The following is an 8640-nucleotide window of genomic DNA, read 5'->3' as shown; positions in this document are numbered from 1 at the left end:
ATGTAGGCCTTTAGTGTCAGCTAGTTGAAAGGCTGAGGTGAGAGGATCCCTTGAGACCAGGAGTTCGAGACTGTAGTGAGTTGTGATCATGCCATAACACTTCAACCTGGGCAACAGAGCAAAATCCCATGTCTTAAAAAAAAAAAAAAAAGGCAGGGCACAGTGGCTCACGCCTGTAATCACAGCACTTTGGGAGATCCAGGCGGATGGATCACAAGGTCAGGAGTTCGAGACCAGCCTGGCCAACGTAGTGAAACCCCGTCTCTACCAAAAGTATAAAAATTAGCTGCGCAGGTGGCGGACGCCTATAATCCCAGCTACTTGGGAGGCCGAGGCAGGAGAATTGCTTGAACCTGGGAGGTGGAGGTTGCAGTGAGCTGAGATAGCACCACTGCACTCCAGCCTGGTGACAGAGAGACTCCATCTCAAAAAAAAAAAAGAGTGTAATTTTTTAATTAATTCAAATTTAAATTTAAATAACCACATAGGGCTAGTGGCTTCTGTAGTGGATGGCATAGGATTAGTACAGTGGTAAGTGCTCTGAATTGAATGGGTTCATGGCAGATACTTTATGGACATCCCCCTGTGAAATCCTAGAAATAGCTCTGTGACATAGTAGCTATAATCATTGTTGGCACGATGAAAAATAAGATACTTCATTCATTCATCTATAGTATTGTTGATAGACTTTATTTTTTAAGCTGGGCACTGTGGCTTATGCATATAATCCCAACATTTTGAGAGGCTGAGGTGGGCAGATCACTTGAGGTCAGGAGTTCGAGACCAGCCTGGCCAGCATGGTAAAACCCCGACTCTTCTAAAAATACAAAAAGTAGTTGGGCATGGTGGTGGGCACCTGTAATCCCAGCTATTTGGGAAGCTGATTGTACCTACTTGGGAGGCTGAGGCAGAAGAATCATTTGAACCCAGGGGGCAGAGGTTGCAGTGAGCTGAGATCATGCCATTGCACTCCAACCTGGGCAACAAGAGTGAAACTCCATCTCAAAAGAAAAAGAAAACATTCTAAACTTATACTGAGGTGATGGGCAACAGAGTGAGACTCTGTCTCAGAAAAAAAAAAAGAGTCTTTATTTTTTAGAAAAATTTTAGACCAAGCACAGTGGCTCAAACCTGTAATCCCAGCACTCTGGGAGGCTGAGGCAGGAGGATCTTTTGAGGCCAGGAGTTTAAGACCAGTCCTGGTAATGTAGCAAGACCTCCATTTCTATTAAAAATTTAAAAAATTTGCTGGGTGTGGCGACATACACCCGTGCTCCCAGCTACTGTGGAGGCTCAGGTGAGAGAATTGGTTGAGCCTGGGAGGTCAAGGCCACAGTGAGCCATGATTGTACCACTGCCCTCCGTCCTGGGTGACAAAGTATGAAAAGAAAAAAGAAAAAAAGAAGAAATAAGAAAATCTAAATTTTAGATTTGCAGAAATACTGCCAAAGTAGCACTAGAGTGTTACCAGGCCTGGTGCAGTGGCAGGTACTTATAATCTCAGCTACTTGGAGGCTAAGGTGGGAGGATCTCTAGAGCCCAGGAGTTGCAGACCAGCCTGGGTACCATAGCCAGACTCTGCCCTTTTTCTTCTTCTTTTTTTAGAGACTGAGCCTTACTCTGTTGCCCAGGCTAGAGTACAGTGGTGTGATCTTGGCTCACTGCAACCTGCGCCTTCTGGATTCAAGCGGTTCTCCAGCCTCAGCCTCAGCCTCCTGAATAGCTGAGATTACAAGCGCCTACCACCATACCTGGCTAAGTTTTGTATTTTTAGTAGAGACAGGGTTTCACCATATTGGCCAGTCTGGTCTCAAACTCCTGACCTCAGGTGATTCACCTGCCTTGGCCTCCAAAGTGCTAGGATTATAGGGTGAGCCCCCAGACCCTGTGTTAAAAACAAACAAGCAAAAAACAGAGTTACCATTATTCCCTAATAGTAACATATTTTAATTACAAATTTTTAACATATTAGTAACAAATTAATATAATGTAATGGATCAATACTGATACTTTGCTATAATTTAATGGACCAATACTGATACTTTGCTGTTAAGTAAAGGTCATAGTTTATTTAGTCTTCCTTTATGTTTCCCTAATATCTTTTTTCTCTTCCAGGATCCCACCTAGCAGACCATCTTACTTTTTTTTTTTTTTTTTTTTTTGATGTTTTTTTTTTTTTTTTTTTTTTTTTTTTTTTTGAGATGGAGTCTCACTCTGTCACCCAGGCTGGAGCGCAGTAATGCGATCTTAGGGGCGATCTCTGTCACTGCAACCTTCACCTCCTGGGTTCAAGTGATTCTCCTGCCTCAGCCTTCCAAGTAGCTGGGATTGTAGGCATGCACCATTATGCCTGGCTAAATTTTGTATTTTTAGTAGAGACAGGGTTTCACCATGTTGGCCAGGCTGGTCTTGAACTCCTGACCTCAAGTGATCCGCCTGCCTCGGCCTCCCAAAGTGCTGGGATTACAGGTGTGAGCCACTGCACCCGGCCAGTCCATCTCACTTTCAGGGATTTTGTTAGGCTCTTCTTGGCTGTGACAGATTCTCATACTTCCCTTGTTTTTGATGACCTTGACAGTTTTGAGGAGTGCCAGCCAGTCAGGTATTTTGGTACAGTGTCCATCCCTCTATTGGAATTTATCTGGTGTTTTTTTGTAAGAATGCGATGATGGGTTATTGGCACCAAGATCAAGGAAGTAAAGTGCTGTTTTCATCACACCATATCAAGGGTACATCCTATCAACTTCATTATTTATTTCTTTAAAGAGACAGGGTCTTGGCCAGGCACTGTGGCTCATGCCTGTAATCCTAGCACTTTGGGAGACAGAGGTGTGTGGATCCGTTTAGGTCAGGAATTTGAGACTAGCCTGGCCAACATGGTGAAACCTAGTCTCTACTAAAAAAGTACAAACATTACATTAGCTGAATGTGGTGATGCACACCTGTAATCCTAGCCACTCTGGAGGCTAAGGCATGAGAATTGCTTGAACCTGGGAGGCGGAGTTATAGTGGGAGGCAGGGGTTGTAGTGAACCAAGATTGCACCACTGCACTCTAGCCTGGGGATTATGTGTGTACCACCATGCTCAGCTAATTTTGTATTTTGTAGTAGAGACAGGGTTTCACCATGTTGGCCAGGCTGGTTTCGAACTCCTGACCTCAGGTGATCTACCCGCCTTGGCCTCCCTAAGTGCTGGAATTACAGACGTGAGCCACCATGCCTGACCCTCCTTTTCATTTTGGATATTGTGGAAGGAAGTCACTATGTGTAACTCATACCTATGGTGTGGGAGGTTATACTCCATTTCCTTAAGGATGGACTGTCTATGTAATTTTTTTTTTTTTAATTTTAGAGACAGAGTCTTGCTCTGTTGCTCAGGCTGGAGTACAGTGGTGTGATCATGGCTCACTGCAGCCTCAACTTCCTGAGCTGAAGAGATCCTTCCGCCTCAGCCTGTCTAGTAGCTGGAACTACAGGTGCGTACCATCACACCTGGCTACTTTTTGGATTTTTTTTGTAGAGATGGGATCTCACTGTGTTGCTCAGGCTAGTCTGGAACTCCTGGCCTCAAGCACTCCAAGCCTTGGCCTCCCAAAGTGCTGGGGTTACAGGTATGCATCACCGCATCTGGCCCTACATAAATTATTATTATTTTTTAAGCTTGTCCACAGCTGAAACTCATGAGTTTTCTAGAATCCTTCTGCATGGGAGATTTATCTCACTCTCCCCCATTTATTGAATTATATCAGCATGGACTGCTGGATATTTATTTTATGCTTTGGGTTATAACCTGATACTCCTGTATTTTGTCTGTCAAATTGTCCCAGCTTCGGCCATCGACCCTCTAATTTGGCTTCTGTGGCCCTTTGACATAGTCCCATCAACGTGTTTTTCAGAGTTTTGTTTGTTGGTTTGTTTTATTTGGAGTAGTTCCTTACTTTGTGGCAGCGCAAAATGCTCCAGGCCTATCTTGTGTATTTCTGGCCTTTATTCTAGTAGCAGCCATTTTTCCAAGGGGCCATGGTTCCTTTTCACAGAGAATGGTGTGGGAAGGCAAGATCTGTCGCACCAGGAGTGTTCATGGCTACTGGAATGTCATTTCTTTAGATATTTCGGTTACCAATAGATTTTTTTTTTTTTTGTGACAGGGTCTCACTCTGTTGCCCAGGCTGGAGTGCAGTGGTGCCATCTTGGCTCACTGCATTAGCCTCCTGGGCTCAAGCCAACCTCCCACCTCAGCGTCCCGAGTAGCTGGGACCACAGGCGCACACCACCATACCCAGCTAAATTTTCGTATTATTTGTAGAGTCAGGGTTTTACCATGTTTCCCAGACTGGTCTCAAACTCCTGAGCTCAAGTGATCCACCCACCTTGGTCTCTTGAAGTGCTAGGATTACAGGCGTGAGCCACCAAACCCAGCATCAATAGCTTTTTTCTTTTCTTTTTGTTTTTGAGAGAGGGTCTGCATTCACATCATTTAATCTCTCTGAGTTTCAGTTTCCTCATCTCTAAAATGGGGGTGGGCTGGATGCAGTGGCTCACACCTGTACTCCCAGCACTTTGTGAGGCTGAGGCAGGCAGATCATTTGAGGCCAGGAGTTCAAGACCAGCCTGACCAACACGGAGAAACCCCATCTCTACTAAAAATACAAAGATTAGCCAGGCATGGTGGTACACACCTGTAATCCCAGCTACTCCGGAGGCTGAAGCAGGAGAGTCACTTGAACCCAAGAGGGAAAGGTTGCAGTGAGCCGAGATGGCACCACTGCACTCCAGCCTGGGCAACAGAGTGAGGCTGTCTCCAACAAACAAAAATAAAATAAAATGGGGATGATTGTAGTACAGGTGATCCTTGAACAACCCGGGTCTGAACTGTACAGGTCCACTTACAACTGGATTTTCTTCTACTGCTGCCACTCATGAGACAAGACCAACCCCTCCTCTCCTGCCGCTGCCACCACCTACTCTGAGTGATGAGGACGAAGATGAAAACCATTATGATCCACTTCCACTTAATGGATGATGAATGTATTTTCTCTTTGTAATGATTTTTTTTTCCCTTGGAGACAAGGTCTCACTGTATCCCCGAGGTTGGAGTACAGTGGCATGATTTGGCTCACTGCAACCTTCGCCTCCCACCTCAGCCTCCTGAGTAGCTGGGATTACAGGCACCCACTACCATGCCTGGCTAATTTTTGTATTTTTAGTAGAGACAGAGTTTCACCATGTTGGCCAGGCTGGTCTCAAACTCCTGACCTCAGGTGATCCACCTGCCTCAGCCCCCCACAATGCTGGGATTACAGGTATGAGCCATGGTACTCGGCCTTTTCCTAATGATTTTTTAAAGTACATCTTGTTTTCTCTATCTTACTTTGTCATAAAAATAGAGTATATGATATAAATAAAATACAAAATATGTGTTAATGGATTGTTTATGTTATCAGTAAGACTTCCGGTCAACAGTAGGCTATTAGTAGTTAAGTTCTGGGGGAGTATGTGTTCAAGGGTCAGCTGTAATTCCTGAGGGCACTGTGAGAACTAAATTAAATAACCCACTTTTACAATCTTTGGAACTGAAGGCAGGCTCTGGGACTCACACCTGTAATTCCAGCACTTTGGGAGGCTGAGGCAGGAAGATCCCTTGAGGCCAAGAGTTTGAGACCAGCCTGGGCAACAAAGCGAGACTCCATCTCTACAAAAACTTATAAAACTTAACCAGGCATGCTGGCATGGGCCTGTAGTCCCAGCCAGTCAGGTGACTGAGGTGGGAGGATCCATTGAGCTCAGAAGTTTGAGGTTGCCATAAGCCATGATCGTGCCACTGCATGCCAGCCTGGGTGACAGCAAGACCCTGTCTCTAAATTTTTTTTTTTAATTAAAACCTTGGTCTGTTTGGTCTCAAATATCTTTATTTCCCTGCTCTGATTTTGAGATAGAAAGTTCTTGTCTGGTTTTGCTTTTTTTTTTTTTTTTTTTTTGAGTTGGAGTCTCACTCTGTCACTGGGGCTGGAGTGCAGTGGCACAGTCTCAACTCACCACAACCTCTGCCTTCTGGGTTCAACTGATTCTTCTGCCTCAGCCTCCCAAGTAGCTGGGATTACAGGCGTGTACCACCACGCCCAGCTAATTTTTTTGTATTTTTAGTAGAGACAGGGTTTTGCCATGTTGGCCAGGCTGGTCTGAAACTCTTGACCTCCAGTGATCCACCTGCGTTGGCCTCCCAGAATGCTGGGATTACAGGTTTGAGCCACTGCGTCTGGCTCTGGTTTGCTTTTTTTTTTTTAGTCAGAAGCATAGTTTTGATCCTGGGGTGTAGGAATCGGCCACAGTGTAGTTCTGGGCATTCTTATACCCCTCTCAGTCCCTGTCCATTCCTTCAGCATAAGCTGTTGTGAGTCCAGGCAGTCAGGAGACACAGAAGCTGACTGAGCCTGAGTCCCTGCTCTAGAGGACATCACTGCCCTGAGGCAGAGATGGACTCATGGATACATAAATCTACCTAGGGTGGCAAGAGATGGGCACAGATCGGCCTCCCACAGAGGGCAGTGTTTGGGCCACATTAATCCACGAGGAAGGGTCGGCTGGGCAGAGAAGAGAGGTGGAGAGTTCCTGATAGTGGGACCTGCAGGCGCAATGGCACAGATTTGTCGGGGAGGATTATTCAGGGAGCAGAGGTGCCAGCTTGGAGGGGAGATAACAATGAGGTGGCACTGGCCTTGAGGGGCCTGGAAAGTCGGGCAGAGAAGCTAGGGTGGGATTCCATAGCTCATGTAGTCAGCCCAATTCGGCCCATGCCTGTTTTCCGGCAGCCCGTGAGCCAAGAATGATTTTTCCATGGTTGAAAATATAACAATAGTATTTTGTGACGTGAAAATTACATGAAATGCAAGTTTCAGTGTCCATAAAGTTTGACAGTTTAACACAGCCACGCCTCTCCTTTGTGTGTGGCCAGGGGCCGCTCTTGAGCTATAACAGAGGCGGAAGTTGTACAGACAGGACCCGCTTCGTGAATGTGTAAACTGCATCACTTGGGGCCCTGCTCTCCCACGTTTCCCATTCTGAAGTTCTTTATAGTTAATGAATGAAGGGCCCCTGGCTTTTATTTTGCATCAGGACATGGAAATTATGTAGCCGGCCCTGGCAACAGAGACCATGTACCCTACAATGCCCCAAATAGTTGCTATTAGGCCCTTTAAAGAAAGTATTGGTGGATTCTCCCCCGGAGATTTCCATCTCCTAATACCCTGGAACCCATGAATACGGTGCCTCTCACGGCAGGGTCTTTTTTTTTTTTTTTTTTTTTTAAATGAGATGGCGTCTTACTCTGTCACCCAGGCTGGAGTGCAGTGGCGTGATCACAATTCACTATAGCTTCAAACTTTTATAAGCTCAAGCGATCCTCCTGGCTTAGCCTCCTGAGAAGCTGGGGCTATAGGCATGATGCCCAGCTAATTAAAAAAAAGAATTTGTTTTTTTTTTAGAAATGGGGTCTCACCATGTTGCCCAGGCTGGTCTTGTTAAACTCCTGGCCTCAAGCAATCCTCCCAACTCAGCATTCCAGTGTTGGGATTACAGGCATGAGCCACCGTCCCAGCCTGGTTAAAGATCTTGAAATGAGCCAGGTGTGGTGGCTCATATCTGTAATCCTAACGCTTTGGGAGGCCAAAGCTGGGGAATCATCTGAGGCCAGGAATTTGAGACCAGCCTGGCCAACGTGGTGAAACCCCGTCTCTACTAAAAATACAAAAATTAGTTAGGTGTGATGGTACATGCCTATAATCCCAGCTATTTGGGAGGCTGAGGCAGGAGAATCACTTGAACCCAGGAGGCATAGGTTGCAGTGAGCTGAGATCTTGAAATGAGCCAGGTGTGGTGGCTCATGTCTATAATCCCAACACTTTGGGAGACTGAGGCAGGCAGATCATTTATTTAAAAATAAATAAAGTTAAGCCTGGTATTTCTGTGTCTGCTTCAGGGCCAGCCTCTTCGGGTCAGAACTGTGCACCTCTTTGGGTGAGAACTGCCAGTGACCCGTTGGCTGCAGGGACTCTGCACACAGCACACTGTGGCCACCTGCCTCTCCAACTCTGACCTCATCTGGGAAATGAACTCCAAACTGCCGCTAGCCTACCTGAAAATAAATGCAACTGCCTGAGAAAAAAATCAAGCCTCCAGTCTTCCCCTATGACCAACCTCCCTGGCTCTTGAGATGGAATCGGATTCAAGTCAGGCCTTAGAAGAACACAGGGCTTCTAGAAGGTTCTTCTGGCTTTTTGGAGCTTGCCCAGCTTCTGCTTTCAGAATGGGCAGTGAACTGGGATAGGGCGTGATGCCTCAGCTCTCTTTCGGGGCTGACCGGTAAACTGCTTGCCTGACAGGCACACCTATTTCTGATGATGTCCCCAAAATAACTCCATCCCATATACAAAACCCTCCAGAAGTTTGAGAGAGAATGACTTTCCCCCACATCTGTCTCTAGTTCACCTGGCAGCCGCCTTCTCCACGTTTCAGTGGTTACCCAGGGTCCTGCTGACCCCACGTCTTAAACATCTGGAATCAGCCTCCTTCTCTCCGGAACCCTCCAGCACTCCCCACCACCAGCCTACTTTGCCATCTTTCCTTATCTAGATGGCCTCCCCC

General features: G+C 46.2%; 1 long non-coding RNA gene across 3 annotated transcripts in view; it reads left to right on the top strand.

Annotated features, from left to right (window-relative positions):
• LOC108283649 overlaps positions 1-8640 on the top strand; it is a 25133-nt gene that overhangs the window by 4068 nt on the left and 12425 nt on the right. The window contains exon 4 of one of the 3 annotated variants that reach the window (XR_005195703.1): positions 4881-5072. The exons of 1 other annotated variant lie outside the window; for it this stretch is intronic. This is a non-coding gene — a long non-coding RNA (uncharacterized LOC108283649). Of the gene's footprint in view, positions 1-2115; positions 2154-4880; positions 5073-8640 lie in introns of those variants that run through there. One more of the 3 variants, XR_005195702.1, reaches the window with a different exon arrangement.

Source organism: Cebus imitator, unplaced genomic scaffold, assembly GCF_001604975.1.
Source record: "Cebus imitator isolate Cc_AM_T3 unplaced genomic scaffold, Cebus_imitator-1.0 Scaffold263, whole genome shotgun sequence".
NCBI lineage: Eukaryota > Metazoa > Chordata > Mammalia > Primates > Cebidae > Cebus > Cebus imitator.
Note: the sequence above shows the minus strand (reverse complement) of the source record. Positions and strands in the feature narration are given on the sequence as shown.